Source organism: Dromiciops gliroides, chromosome 5 (genome assembly GCF_019393635.1).
Source record: "Dromiciops gliroides isolate mDroGli1 chromosome 5, mDroGli1.pri, whole genome shotgun sequence".
Classification (NCBI taxonomy): domain Eukaryota; kingdom Metazoa; phylum Chordata; class Mammalia; order Microbiotheria; family Microbiotheriidae; genus Dromiciops; species Dromiciops gliroides.
The window spans coordinates 115,465,987-115,480,054 of NC_057865.1; the positions used below are offsets into that span (position 1 = coordinate 115,465,987).

Consider the following 14,068-nt stretch of genomic DNA (forward strand, 5'->3'; position numbering starts at 1 on the left):
TACACAGCTAGTAAGTGTCAAATGTCTGAGGCTGGATTTGAACTCAGGTCCCCCTAAATCTAGGGCTGGTGCATCATCCACTGTGCCACCTAACTGTCTCCATCAAGTAGCAGTACTAATGGATAGGGAAGACTATTGCATTTACCTTGTAGGAATGCTTTCACTTCAGTGGGAAAAAAACTAATAAAATTATGTTTAGAACTTATCTAGATCTTTATACTGAAAATTGTTTCTGTAGGACAAACAACTGATTAAATAAGCTAGCATTTACTTTCTTCTATTTTACTTGTAGGGAAGCTATTTTTTTAAATTTGGGAGACATAATTTTATAAATTTATTACATATAGCACTTTTGTTTTCTTCATAAATGTAGACATTTAAGGACCCTATAATGAATTATTTAGGGACAAAGTTTACATTTTTTAAAAATCCAAACAAATCTCTAGAAGAAATTTCTGTATAAACTGTTATAAAATGAATTTGCTTCACCTTTGTTATCAACAATAAGAAAAAAGGCAATTTCAGTGCTCAAATATTCTCAGAAGTATTTTGGCACCAGAAAGCCAGCATATTTTGCAACAATACAGAAATGTCTTACTTTCTGCACCAATATCAGACAACTTTGTAAACACTTTTCATTTTAAAAAACTCTTTTTCATAAGATTAAATTTCTAAGAACATGAAAATCTAACACCTCTTTTATATTTCTTGATAAAGTGATGGTCCTTGCAAGATACAATGTGTCCAAATGGTAAAAGGGGCTACATTTTATTTTATTGGGGGGGGGGGGCAGGCACATTTTAAACAAGTACTTGTCAACTTTTATTTCATCTTGACATCACACCATTTTCAGTGAAGAGTCCAATACAAATCTCTCACAATATCTTCAGTTAAATGTATCAATAACACGGAAAATTTCTTTTGATATGGCATTGTCATTAACAAGTTTACAAAGTAGATAAGTTTCCAGCATCAGTTTTAATAACATAACAATCACTTAAGTCCTATTACTACATATATTGCAATATTTTAAATTAAATAAATTAAATATTTAAGTTAAATATTAAGTTAAGTTTAATATTTCACCACCGGCTCCTCTCTCTCTCCTCCCCCCTCCCCTTGGAGTTCTCCCTTCCCCTTCCTGCCTTTCCCACAGGAAGGGAGGTTCTTAGCCATGCTGAGTCTCCAATTGGTTCAACATACCCCCTGGGCTGCCCCATTATAATTTGGCCAGGCCCATGTGGGCTTGGGGGAACTCCCAGGTGGGGTTTAGGCACTTAGATGGATACTTTGATTCAGTAAATGTTCTGTTATTCAGTCCCACCTAATATACATGACAAATCTGATCAGAGTTCCTTTTGTTTGTTCCATAATCCCTTCAATTACACACCCATCTTCTCTTAGGCTTTTCAAGATTACATCTTTCCAGTCTGACCATAATGAAGCAAAGATGGAGTCAGAGAAACCCCAAATCACAATTAGTTCCTTACAAAAAGAACTATGGAATCTAAATACAGAGTGAACCATACTATTTCTACTTTTTTGCTAGCTTTTTTTCTTTTCTGAGTTTTTTTTCTCTTTTGTTCTGATTTTTCTTTCATGACATGACTAATGTGGAAATATGTTTGACATAATTGTACATTTATAACCTATATCAGATTGCTCACTATCTTGGGGAGGGGGGAAGGAAGGAGAGAAATTTGGATCTCAAAATCTTAGAAAAATGAATGTTGAAAACTATCTTTACATGGAATTGGGGGGAAAATACTATTAAGTAAAAAAAAAAAACATAAAGATCATCCATTAGAAAGTTAGATATGCTGGGGTGAAACAAAAATATGACGTTTCATGACAATTTTATAGTTTTTTTCAAGAACTCATTTCTGAAGACTGGCTATCCCTTGAGTAATTTCATAATACTAACTAAACTGATCAGTTTGAACAATAATTTCCAACTATTTCCCCTGTAGGTGTCTGTGGACCAAATATCTTTATGTTTAAGGGGGGAAAAAAGAAATTTCATGAGTGAATACTTCAGACCATTTGTTATTGTTGTTGTTGTCCTTCACTCTCAAAGAAGACCATGACATCAGGGTGATGTCATGACTTACACTAAACTGGATTTAAGTGAGGTAGCACTATGCAACCTCACTCTCTCCTCTGTAGCCATCTGGGTCTAGTGGCAAGATATACATCAGGACAACTGGAGATGGCTCCTGTTGTTTAAGGGAATTGGGGTTAAGTGACTTGCCCTGGGACACACAGCTGATAAGTGTCTGGGGTGACATTTGAACTCAGGTCCTCTTGACTCCAGGGCGAGCACTCTATCCACTCCTACCTTCCCCTGACAATTAGGATCTTGACATTCATTTTTCCTTACTACACAATGATATTTCATTACATTGATGTTTTTGGATACTGGTGATTAAACTTATAGAAATGACAGTAAAGAAACTATCATGATTATATTGATCTAAGATCTGTCTGAGACACTGAGAGTTTAAGTGCTTTGCTCAGAGGGTAAAACATAGGACCTATGTGTTAGAAATGGGACCTGAGCCATTATTCCTGACTCTGACATCAGCTCTTTACTATAGCATTTGCTTCCCTACCATATACCAGGTTTTTTTTAATCATTACCCAATTGATAGACTATTGCTTCTTTGCTAACACAAAAAAATGCTGCTTTGAGTATTTTTGTATACATTAGACTTTTGTTTCTTTGATTTCCTTCTGGTCCAGTAATGGGAATATTCAGTTCATGGACATAAAGAATTTAGTTACTTTCTTGTCTCCAACTGATAGATTAATTCACAACTCCAACAACAGCCCCTGTGTTATCACAATCCTACCAATATCAACTGTTTCTATTTTTCATCATCTCTGCCAATTTGTCCAGTGTGAAGCAAAACATCAAAATTGTTTTCATTTGCACTCCCCTTATTATTAGTGATTTGGAACATGTTTTCACATCATCATTTACAGTCTATTATTCTTTTGAAAACATTTCTTGTCCCCTTTAGTTTTATCAATGCATCGCTCAATTTTTTCCTTTTTTTCTTTCACACTGTTAACCATCATAAGGCCCATAGTTAAGAACCCTTTGTAAAATATTTGCAATATTAGTTTGATTCATTGAGGAAATGTTTCTCAATGAATCAGATAGGGGATTGTGAGAAAAGAATTATTAATAATGGATTTCCTGGGGACCTGAGGAATCCTCAATCCTCTCTCCCCACCTCACCCCAACCCCCAACTACAGAAAGTCCAGTTCTCCTAGAGAAACTTCATCAAATCTCATCTGGGACAAACCCAAGAGAACAAAAGGAATGGAGATAGATTCTTTTGTCTAGATCACAAGAATTGATGGGATTAAACCACACCTAAATAATGGACTTTGCCTTAAGCAACTTGAATGAGGGTCTTTTGTATTCTTTTCCCTAATGTCATCTCTAGAATTCATTCTAATGTAGACCACCTTCAAGTCAACCAATGGAATTGAATGATGTTAACCAATTAGCTTTAATTAATGTAAAATGACCCACCTCTATCAAGAGAGGATAAAAACCCTTAGAAAGCCCCACAAGGAGCTTCTAGATCTTCCAGGTCTTCCGGTTATTCTGGGGCTTTTCTCCTGCTCTCACCAACTGGCATGCTGAAGCTCTCTCCCTGATTTCTCTACTACTCAGCCTGAGACCATGAGAAATTAGGTAGACACATGGTCAATCCTTTACTGATATGAAAATATGCTTACCCAAAATTTGTATATATAGCAATAGCAAATTATTTTATAAAACACATAACCTGACTTCCAGCAAATTACTTAACCTCTCTGGACCTTGGTTTTGATATTTAAATAATAAAGTAATTGACTGAGATGGGGGAAAAAAAAGAAAAACATTTCTTATTTTTGACCATATATTTATTAGGAAATGGCTCTTGAATAAATAATAATAATATGTGTCTATTTCCCATCTTTCTTGGATGTGACACTTTTATCAGTAATATCTGATACAAATGTTTCGCCCTTGGCAATGTATTATAATGCAAGACCTCTTTTTATTCTGTCTTCAATTATTTCCTCTTTAATCTTATATAGTTGGAAATTGTCTTTTTTGGTCTTTATGATCACCTTTTCTTGTTTGGTTAAGGTCAGAGAGTCCGGCTAGAACCATGGGATACTGCCTTAGCTGTTTTTGGTGTTTGTTGTTGTTGTTGTTTTGGGGGTTTTTTTTGGGGGGGGGGGGGGACTGCAAAAAGGGTTAAGTGACTTGCCCAGGGTCACATAGCTTTTAAGTGTCAAGTGTCTTGAGGCCAGATTTGAACTCAGGTCCTCCTGAATCCAGGGGACTGTGCTTTATCCACTGCACCACCTAGCTGCCTCCTCTTGTTTGGTTAAAAATTTTCCCCTTAGTCATAGATATAATAGGGATCAAATTTGATCTCTTCAAAAAATTTTATAAGACCTTTTTTATTTATGTCTTACATTAATTTGAGCTTATTGCAGTATATGGTGTAAAATGTTTATCTAAACTTAACTTCTGCAAAAGTGCTTTCCAATTTCCCCATTATTTTATGTCAGATCACAAGTCCTTCACCCTGAATAATTAATGTTGTTGGGTTCAATCACTGGGTTCTTTTCAATTACTTCTGCTTCTCTCTTATGTAGACCGTTCCACTGATCTATTTTTTCTGTGTTTATTTTTAATGACTAATACTTTATAATAGTTTGACATCTGACAGTGCAATGCTTCCTTCAGTCCTCATTAGTTCATTTTTCTCATTAATTCAGTAGACCCTGTATTTCTCCAAAGAGTTATTTGTCTACATAAAGTCACAAGAGAAAATGGATAACTATAAAACTAGTTTTCTAACAGACTATAAGTCACCAAGCTGTGTTTCATTTATTTAAGTAGTAAACTAAGTATGAAATAAGGCATAAGAATATACAAGGGGGCAGCTAGGTGGCGCAGTGAATAAAACACCGGCCCTGGATTCAGGAAGACCTGAGTTCAAATCCAGTCTGAGACACTTGACACTAGCTGTGTGACCTTGGGCAAGTCACTTAACTCTCATTGCCCTGCCCCCCACCCCTCAAAGAACATACAGAATTTTGGGACAGCTAGGTGGCACAGTGGATAAAGCACCAGCCCTGAATTCAGGAGGACCTGAGTTCAAATCAGGCCTCAAGACACTTAACACTTACTAGCTGTGTGACCCTGGGCAAGTCACTTAACACTCATTGGCCCACAAATAATAAAATAAGAATATACAGAATTTTTAAGTCTGAGGAATCCTAAAACCTAGAATCCTTGATCTACTGTTAAATTAGAAGAAATTAACATTTACTGGATACTGTTCAATTAGAATAAAGTCTAGGAAAAATGTAGATGCAATTGAAAAGCTTTAGACAGGAGACATAAAAATGATAACCTCTAAGAGACCCTTTTCACGAATATCCACGATTCTATAAATATAATGAAGTTTCTTTATTGAAACATGCTGCAATGTTCAGTTTTGACACCAGGTGGTGCCCCAAGAGCTTTGAGTAGCCCTCTATCCAAAATGATGTCTATTATCAGTAAGCAGTTTCTTACATGCTTATTAATACATAATTGTTACTCTTCCACTTTTCTTATGCCTCATAAATTAAGATATTATTCTATGTTTCTAAACATAAGGAAAGGTCAGTGAAGAAAATTGGGTTTGCATCTTATTTCATCTCTAAAATGTACTAAGACTGAGATAAACCAAGGAAGGCACTGTTCATATACTATAAATTATCACACACTCACTCTTCACTTTGCTGTGGTATTACACTAAGAGATTGGCTATTAATATTTCTTCACTATCTATGATGAGTATTTCAATGCAAGTCCCTCCATGAAGCATGCCATACCAACATCAATCTAAACTCAACTTTACATACTCCCTTTGAATTTGGGGGTATGGCTGAGATACTAATCATTTCAATGTGTATCTGTCTATCTATGCATGTTATTAAACCATAACCAACTTTGTTAGTGGTTCTGACTCAACCATTAATACAGAAATGTGTTAAATAATATTTTATAACTCTAAGCCTCCCAAATACAAAGTAAGATAGATACCTAAGCACTGACAATCTATATTCATTTCTCAACTGTCTCCCCTGGGTGAGAAGTCACACATTTGGGATTCAAATTCACCAGGTTTAAAGGTCCTGTTCTGTCACTCCTACCTAATGCAGTACACAACTCCAAACCCCTCCCTCTTTTGCTCTAACCTATTACTGTCAAGGACAGCTAGGTGGTGCCTGGAGTCAGGAAGACTCATCTTGAGTTCAAATCTGGCCTCAGACACTTACTAGCTGTGTGACCCTAGGCAAGTCACTTGACCCTATTTACCTCAGTTTCCTCATTTGTAAAATGACCTGGAAAAGGAATGGCAAAGCACTACAGTATCTAAGAGTTGGACACAACTGGGCAACAACAATTATTGTCAAGGGTACCACTATCATTCTCAAAACCTCAGTGTCAGACTAACAACCTCAGTGTCATCCTTGACTCCTCTCTTGTACTCACCTCACATACGCAATCTCTTGCTAAGTCTTGCTGTGAAGGTAGAAACAACTTCTCTCCACGTACACAGAAACCATTACTTCATCAACTCACACATGGACTCAACTCACTTATGAAAAAGCCCTCTGGCTGAATTCCCTTCCTCAAATCTTTCCCCTCCTTTCCCTTTTAAATCTATCTTCCTCTCAGGTCAAAGTGACTGCCTAACACACAAACCTACTCAAAAAAGTTCAATGCTTCCCTATGACCTCCAGGAAGCCCTTCGTGACCTGATCTCTTCTTACCCTTTCTATTCTTACTTTGCTCCCCCTCCCCACCTCACATTAGCAAACATTGGCCTTCTTACTATTTTTCACACAAGACTCCTTGCCTTTCACTGACCATCACCCATGACTGGAAGAAGGAACCATGTCCCTTCTCACCTCTGCCTCCTGGCTCCCTCAGATTCCTTCAAGTCAACTCAAATCTCACCTTCCTGAAGGAGGTGTTTGCCTGGGCCCTATTCCCTCTAACACCTACTGCCTTCCCTTTATACTGCATATATCTTCGGTGCACATAGTTTGCATGTTGTTTCCCCAACTATAATGCTGAGCTCCTTGAGGGCAAGGACCCTGTTCTTTTTTCCTTTGTAGACTCAGTGCTTGGCACAGTGCCTGACACATAGTAGTAAGCACTTAATAAAATGTTTGTAGACAGATACCTACCCAAGAATGTTAGGCTTGAAACAAGGAATTCTTAACAGATGCAGCTAACTAAAGAAGTGATAAAGAGGCAGAATCCAGGACAATATGCAAATGAAAGAATAACTAATAAAACTAGCAAACAAGTATGAAAAAGAAACATACAGAAATAGTATCAGAAGCAGTATAAGAAACTACATTATAAACTGAACACATACTTATATGGATAATATTAATTAAATTAAAGAATTTATGCCTTTTAAAAAACAAATGAGTAACTAAAATAAAAGTAGATAAGAAATATCCAGTAAGCAATAAGACTCATAAAAATTGAGAACAAAAGAAGCTGAAATATCAGTGGATAAACCAAAAGTAGGATTAATAAGAGTATAATATAGAATGGCAGATAGAACATTAAGGCAAATAAACAAACACTCAGAAACTAATAACTAAATATAATAACTAAAAATAATGTAGATGAAAGTGATAGATTTAAAGGAGAGAACAAAGAGGAAACACCAAATTAACAGGAATCTCAGGTAATATATATATATTTTTTTAGTGAGGCAATTGGGGTTAAGTGACTTGCCCAGGGTCACACAGCTAGTAAGTGTTAAGTGTCTGAGGTCGAATTTGAACTCAGGTCCTCCTGAATCCAGGGCTGGTGCTCTATCCACTGCGCCACCTAGCTGCCCCCTCAGGTAATATTAAAGTAAAGAAATTTGGTCACTATTTCAAGAAACTACTCAAGAAAAAATTCCACAATTATCAAAAATAAATAATGTTCTGCAAGTAGAAATAAACCACAAATTTCTAACAGGAAGAAACAAATTTAGCTTAGTTTTTACTTTATAAGCAATATAAAGTTAAATAAGACTAAGTGTAAACACTGGACTTGCAATCAGGAAGTTACAGGTTTAAACCCCTGCTGGGCAAGTCACTTAATCTCTGAGCCTTGGTTGTTTGGAAAAAAAAAAAATTGTAAAATTAGAAGGCTAGACAAGAAGTTCTCTAAGGTACCATCTAGCTCTAAAATATATGATATCATGATCCTAAAAACCACCACAAAGAAAAATAAAATGCCAAAAGTAGGAGATTATACATCAAAAGATCACTAGATTTTGGGGGGGGGGGGACCAAAGAATCTGAAAAATTACATAAGTACAATTTTAAAACATGGGCTTCCATCCCAGAATCGATTTCCCAGAAAAATAAGCATTCTGTTGAAGGTAGAAGCTGAAAAATTTTAAAATCAAAAGGAGTTCAGGGGGCAGCTAGGTGGTGCAGTAGATAAAGCACCAGCCCTGGATTCAGGAGGACCTGAGTTCAAATAGGGCCTCAGACACTTGACACATACTAGCTGTGTGACCCTGGGCTTAACTTAACCCTCATTGCTCAGCAAAAAAAAAAAAAGTTCAACAAGTCCATGAAGAAAATCCATGCTTAAAAATAACTTTTTTGAAACTGAGCTACTTAAGTACTTAGAAAACTAGGTAATTTTCAACTGTAATTAACTAGTCTTAATGTTTATACTTACATCAATATTTTTAGAACACCTGTGATTTTACTAGGGTGTGGAACAACTCATGCAGAATGCAACCTGTGCTTTAGTCGGTGGTCTTCGCTGCGGTCAAAAGCAATTCATCATCTGGTGCTCGTTGTTCTTTGTCCGTTCTCCAAGAGAACCAAGACATTGGGGTAATGTCATGACTTGCACTAAATTGGATTTAAGTGAGGGAGGGCTGTGCAAGGTCCCCCAACCTCACTCTTTCCTCAAGAGACATCTGGGTCCAGTGGCAAGATATAGATCAGGACAACTGGAGATGGACCCAGGTATTTAAGGGAACTGGGGTTAAGTGACTTTCCCAGGGTCACACACCTAGCAAGTATCTGAGGTGACATTTGAACTCAGATCCTCCCAACTTCAGAGCCAGTGCTCTATCTACTACACCACCTAGCTGCCCTCTGGTGGTCAATGATCTGGTGGAAAACCTCTCCAAACTTAGTTCAGTTGTTCATAAACAATAGATGTGCAGTTTGGCAAAGATTACACTTCACTGGCACAGCCAATAAGAATTCAAAATCACCCTCCCAGTGAGGCATCAAAGCACAACATCAATAGGATGTCCTTCAATAGCATAAGAGCCAGCACAGGGTGATAAAAAATAATCACAGTACTATATTGGTTAAATGATTGAAATTGTGCTTGAAAAGGAAAAAAAGGATTATGTGTCCATGCTGCAAGTCAGGCATGAGAGAAAAAAACAAGACAGTAGAGGTGGTGCACTGACAGACAAAATTAAAAGGGACTGCCTCCATTACCCATTTTCCTGCTTCCTCTTCTCTGCACTGGGGCAAAGCAAAAAACAAAGATAGAGGAGAACAAATTATAACACCTTGCAAAAAAAAAAATCCAGGAATGGAGGACAAAAGAATATTTACGCACTTGGTATGTATGACATATTCCAATGCTTCCCAATTTGTAAACACTAACAGCCAATCAAATATGACAATTAAGCTATACTACACAGTCTTAATGATAAATCCTGAGATCAAAATCTCAGGGTTTGGGTTCCTTAAGGAAACTTCCATACAACTTGTTTATTTTAATTTTTTATCGTGATTTTGGTATCTGAGGTATTTATTGAACATTAATGACTAGCTGAGCACAGTGCTTCTGTCTAGCAATTGTGGCTTCCTTTTCTAGCACCCAGTTACAATTGTTCACTTTTCTTAAAACAAGAAAAAAAATTCCTATTGTGAAGAAGCTAAGTTTATTTTTATTTTATTTTTAATCTCTATAATTTTGTATTAAGACAAACATTATCAACAACTCAAAACAAAATGAATTTAAGAACCACTGTTTTCTCAGTACTTCCTGAGGGCACTTAATAATTACTTGATTAAAAAAATTAACTGTCACAGGTTTACTGTCAAGGAGGATATGAATATTTTACTTTGCATTATAAACCTTTCGAATCACTAAAACATCAACCACTGTTAAAAACATGCTATTATCGTTTGTTTCACATTAACATTACTTACATGTTTAAAATTCTTACCAAATAAAAACGAGCCTTTTTCATAAAAGTACAGAACTCAAAAAGTGACACCTAGCAATTAATTTGTTCCTTTTCACAACCATGATTTAAAAACTATTAATAGTAATATATGAGCATCATACATTCAAGATATTACTTATAAGGCTTACTATAATTTATTGAACATTCTTAATATAACATAATTTAGTCACTAAAGAAAATCTGAGTCTTCAGAGATGTCATTTCCATACCCATCCAATTATTTATTTTGCTTATTTAAAACAATCATTATTTTTTAATTATACAGGAATATAGTAATCAATGTATATGTCAAGACATCATATTCAACACTCCTAAGGTTAATAAAACATGCTTTCATGCTATATAAATTTTAATTTTTGAACTCCATTTCTCCATAAAATTTTATCTACAAGTCCCATAAAAGGGAATGTTTTATCAAATATAATTCAGTTTGGTTAAATGGTAAATTCTGTGCTTTTACTGGAACAATGATACTTATCTGTGCTTACCTAGCACCTCCCTTCTTCTGATGACCCAATCTGCGGATGAGCCATGGTTTTTCATCTTTTTCTGTCCTGCCACCTATCTTTTACTCATTTCATTGTTCATTCATACCTCCACCAGAGAGCAAATAAAGAGAAGAGAAAGAAAATGTGTTTCACTACTTGTTAATAAGGCCTTAGAGTGTGAAAATACTTACATAAATTAATTAGGTGATAGATCTAACTAAAATTCTCATGAAACTATTTCTCCCATCGAATTTATCCCACTACCTCAAGAAGTCCAACTTCATTTTCCTATTCACATCCATGAAACTGAGAAGCAACAACTGACACTTAGTAGCCTTTATAACCCTGGGAAAGTCACTTTACCTGTCATGGCTTCCTTAGAATAACAAAACAGAAATCATACCTAAAAGGAGTTTAGCAATACCATACAGCACTGTGAGAGAAGAAAGGGATGGAGTGAAGAATGGAAAAGGGGAGGAGAAGGGAGAGAACTAGAACCAAAGATAGAGAGGGAGAGACAGAGAAAGAGAGAATCCTAAAATCGCCAGCAAAACTTTATGAAAATTTAACCATCATTTTACCAACAGATTGACAACACTTTTCCTAAACATTAAAGTTGTGATTTTGTTGGGGGGTTTTTAAACAATTAGAAAGAAACTAAGTTGCATCTTTATCATTCTAATCCTGTTTGCAATTCAGCATGGTGAGTTGTGAAGAGTACTGGACACTGAACTACATGACCTCAGTTTGAATTCTAGCTCTGTCACTACCTGTGTGACATTGGCTAGGTTGGTTAACCTCCCTAGGTCTCAGCTTCCTCATCTGTAAAAATGAAAGGGTGGATCAATAAGACCTTCAAAAACCCAACAAACTTTAAATCTATGTTCCCATGATCCCCCAAATTCAGTATTCAACTTCTCCCTCTCTCCCACTCCCAGATTAGACCTGGCCATTCCAAGAATAGGAAACACAGTGGCTTCCATTCTGGTGTCCTCAGAAAAGGAAGAACTTTTTTTCTTATTAAAAGGAGCACAGGATCATATATTTTGCATTGGAAGGTACTTAAGAGGCCATCTCTTCCAACTTCTTCATTTTGTGGTTGAGAAAACTGATTCCAAAAGAGATTGCATGACTTAATTTAGATGTACTTATTATTTATTAGACTTATTTAATTGGTATTACCAACACAATTGATACAGCACTGGGCCTGGACTCAGGAAGACCTGTGTTCAAATCTGGTATCAGATACTGAGCCAGTCACTTAATTTCTGTCCCCATCAGTTTTTTCAACCGTAAAATGCAGATCATAATAGCATTTAGTTAACAAGGTTATTGTGAGGCTCAAATGATACAATATTTGTGAAGGGCACATGGTAGGGTGCTATATAAAAGCGTATTCCCTTTCCTTTCCTTTTGTCAGTGTCCCATAGGGAGTGACAGAGTCAGAAATCAAACTCATTTCCATTCAGAAAGTGACATGGCATTCTCAGGATCACATAAGTGTATTCCAAAAGTCTCAGGGCAGTTTTAGTTTTAACAACTTTAGAAGCATAAATTTTTACAAATATACAAAAACATCTGAAAGATTATTGAAAATTTTAGAATATTGATATGTTTATTATTAAAATTCAATGTAGGGGCGGCTAGGTGGTGCAGTGGATAAAGCACCAGCCCTGGATTCAGGAGTTCCTGAGTTCAAATCCGGCCTCAGACACTTACTAGCTGTGTGACCCTGGGCAAGTCACTTAACCCCATTGCCCCGTTTAAAAAAAAAAAACTTCAATGTAACCATCACCTTGAGCCATGTGTGTGTGTGTGTGTGTGTGTGTGTGTGTGTGTGTGTGTGTGTGTGTGTATATATATATATATATATAAATGGAGATAGATCAGTTGACCAAGGTGGCAAAAGAAAAGGATCTCCTCTACTGATCCATGGTCTGAAAAAGTTTCTTTCAAAAACTGCCACACACCCATAATATATGACAGTGTACCCATCTTGTTAAAATAAAAAATTATTAATCAAAATTCACAATACTAAGTATAGAAGAAATTTAAATAAACTTTCAAATGATGTTGTTCATAAGTCTGTAGTACATAGACTTATAAAGTTATTAAAGCTTAAACTGCACTCATACTTTTGGGACACAGCTAGGCAGCACAGCGGATAGAGAACAGAACCTGGAATCTGGAAGATCTGAGTTCAAATATGATCTCAGAAACTGACTAACTGTGTGATGCTGGATAAGTCATTTAAACTGTCTTTGCCTCACTTTCTTCATAAAATGGAGATAATAATAGTACCTCCCAGGATTGTTGTGAGAACCAAGTAAGATAATTATTTTCAAGTGCTGGCACATAGTAAGGGCTATATAAAAGTTCTTCTTTGGTGTCAGAGGCAAGATTTGAACCATTTCTTCCTGACTAAGTCTGGCACTAGATAATTAATCAAAGACAGAAAGAAATACACACTCTCTTACTCTGTGCCTATCTATCTCTCTCTTTACACAGACACACGGACACAACATGAACACACACATGTCTATGTATATATGCCTATCTATATGTGTATATATAAACATACATGTATGTGTACGTATATATCTATATGTATACACATACCCCAAAATAGTCACAGTAGCACTTTTTGTGACAGCAAAACAGTAATACTGGAAATAAAATAGGTGCCTACTGATTGGAAAATAGCTAAACAAACTCTAGTACATGGCCATAATGGAATATTATAGCATCATAAGAAATGAAGTTTATGAAGAATTCAGAGAACTTATAGGAAATGATACATAGTGAAGTAAGCAGAACCAGGAAAACAATATACATAACTACAAAAATGGAAAGAATAATAAAATAAAACAACCTTATATAATTATAATGACCAAGTTCAATCTTGGAGCAGAACTGAGAACATGTACCTTCCTTCAGAGTGTGTGTGTGTGTGTGTGTGTGTGTGTGTGTGTGTGTGTGTGTGTGTGTGTGTGTGTGTGGAGGGGATTGAGAGGGGACACCATGGGTATAGAATATTGCATATACCATCAGACACTGTAACTGCCTTTTTTTCCTCTCTTTGGAAAAAAATATATATCTTTGTTACAAGGAATGATTTGGGTGTGGGGTAGTGAGGAGCATTTACGGAAATGACTGACATAAAAACAAAAGGTATCAATAAAACAGATAAATACACATCTTAATAGCAGCCAACTATCGAGCACTTGATAGAATCCTGAGAGTTTACAAATATTATT

General features: G+C 36.1%; 1 protein-coding gene across 6 annotated transcripts in view; it reads right to left on the reverse strand.

The window, feature by feature from the left end:
- Nucleotides 1-14,068, reverse strand: part of MKLN1 (muskelin 1) — a 387,994-nt gene that overhangs the window by 170,629 nt on the left and 203,297 nt on the right. The window contains exon 7 of one of the 6 annotated variants that reach the window (XM_043966413.1): nucleotides 10,812-10,917. The exons of the other annotated variants lie outside the window; for them this stretch is intronic. The gene's annotated coding sequence lies outside the window, so the exon portion shown is untranslated. The remainder of the gene's footprint in view (nucleotides 1-10,811; nucleotides 10,918-14,068) is intronic. 6 annotated transcript variants of the gene reach the window in all.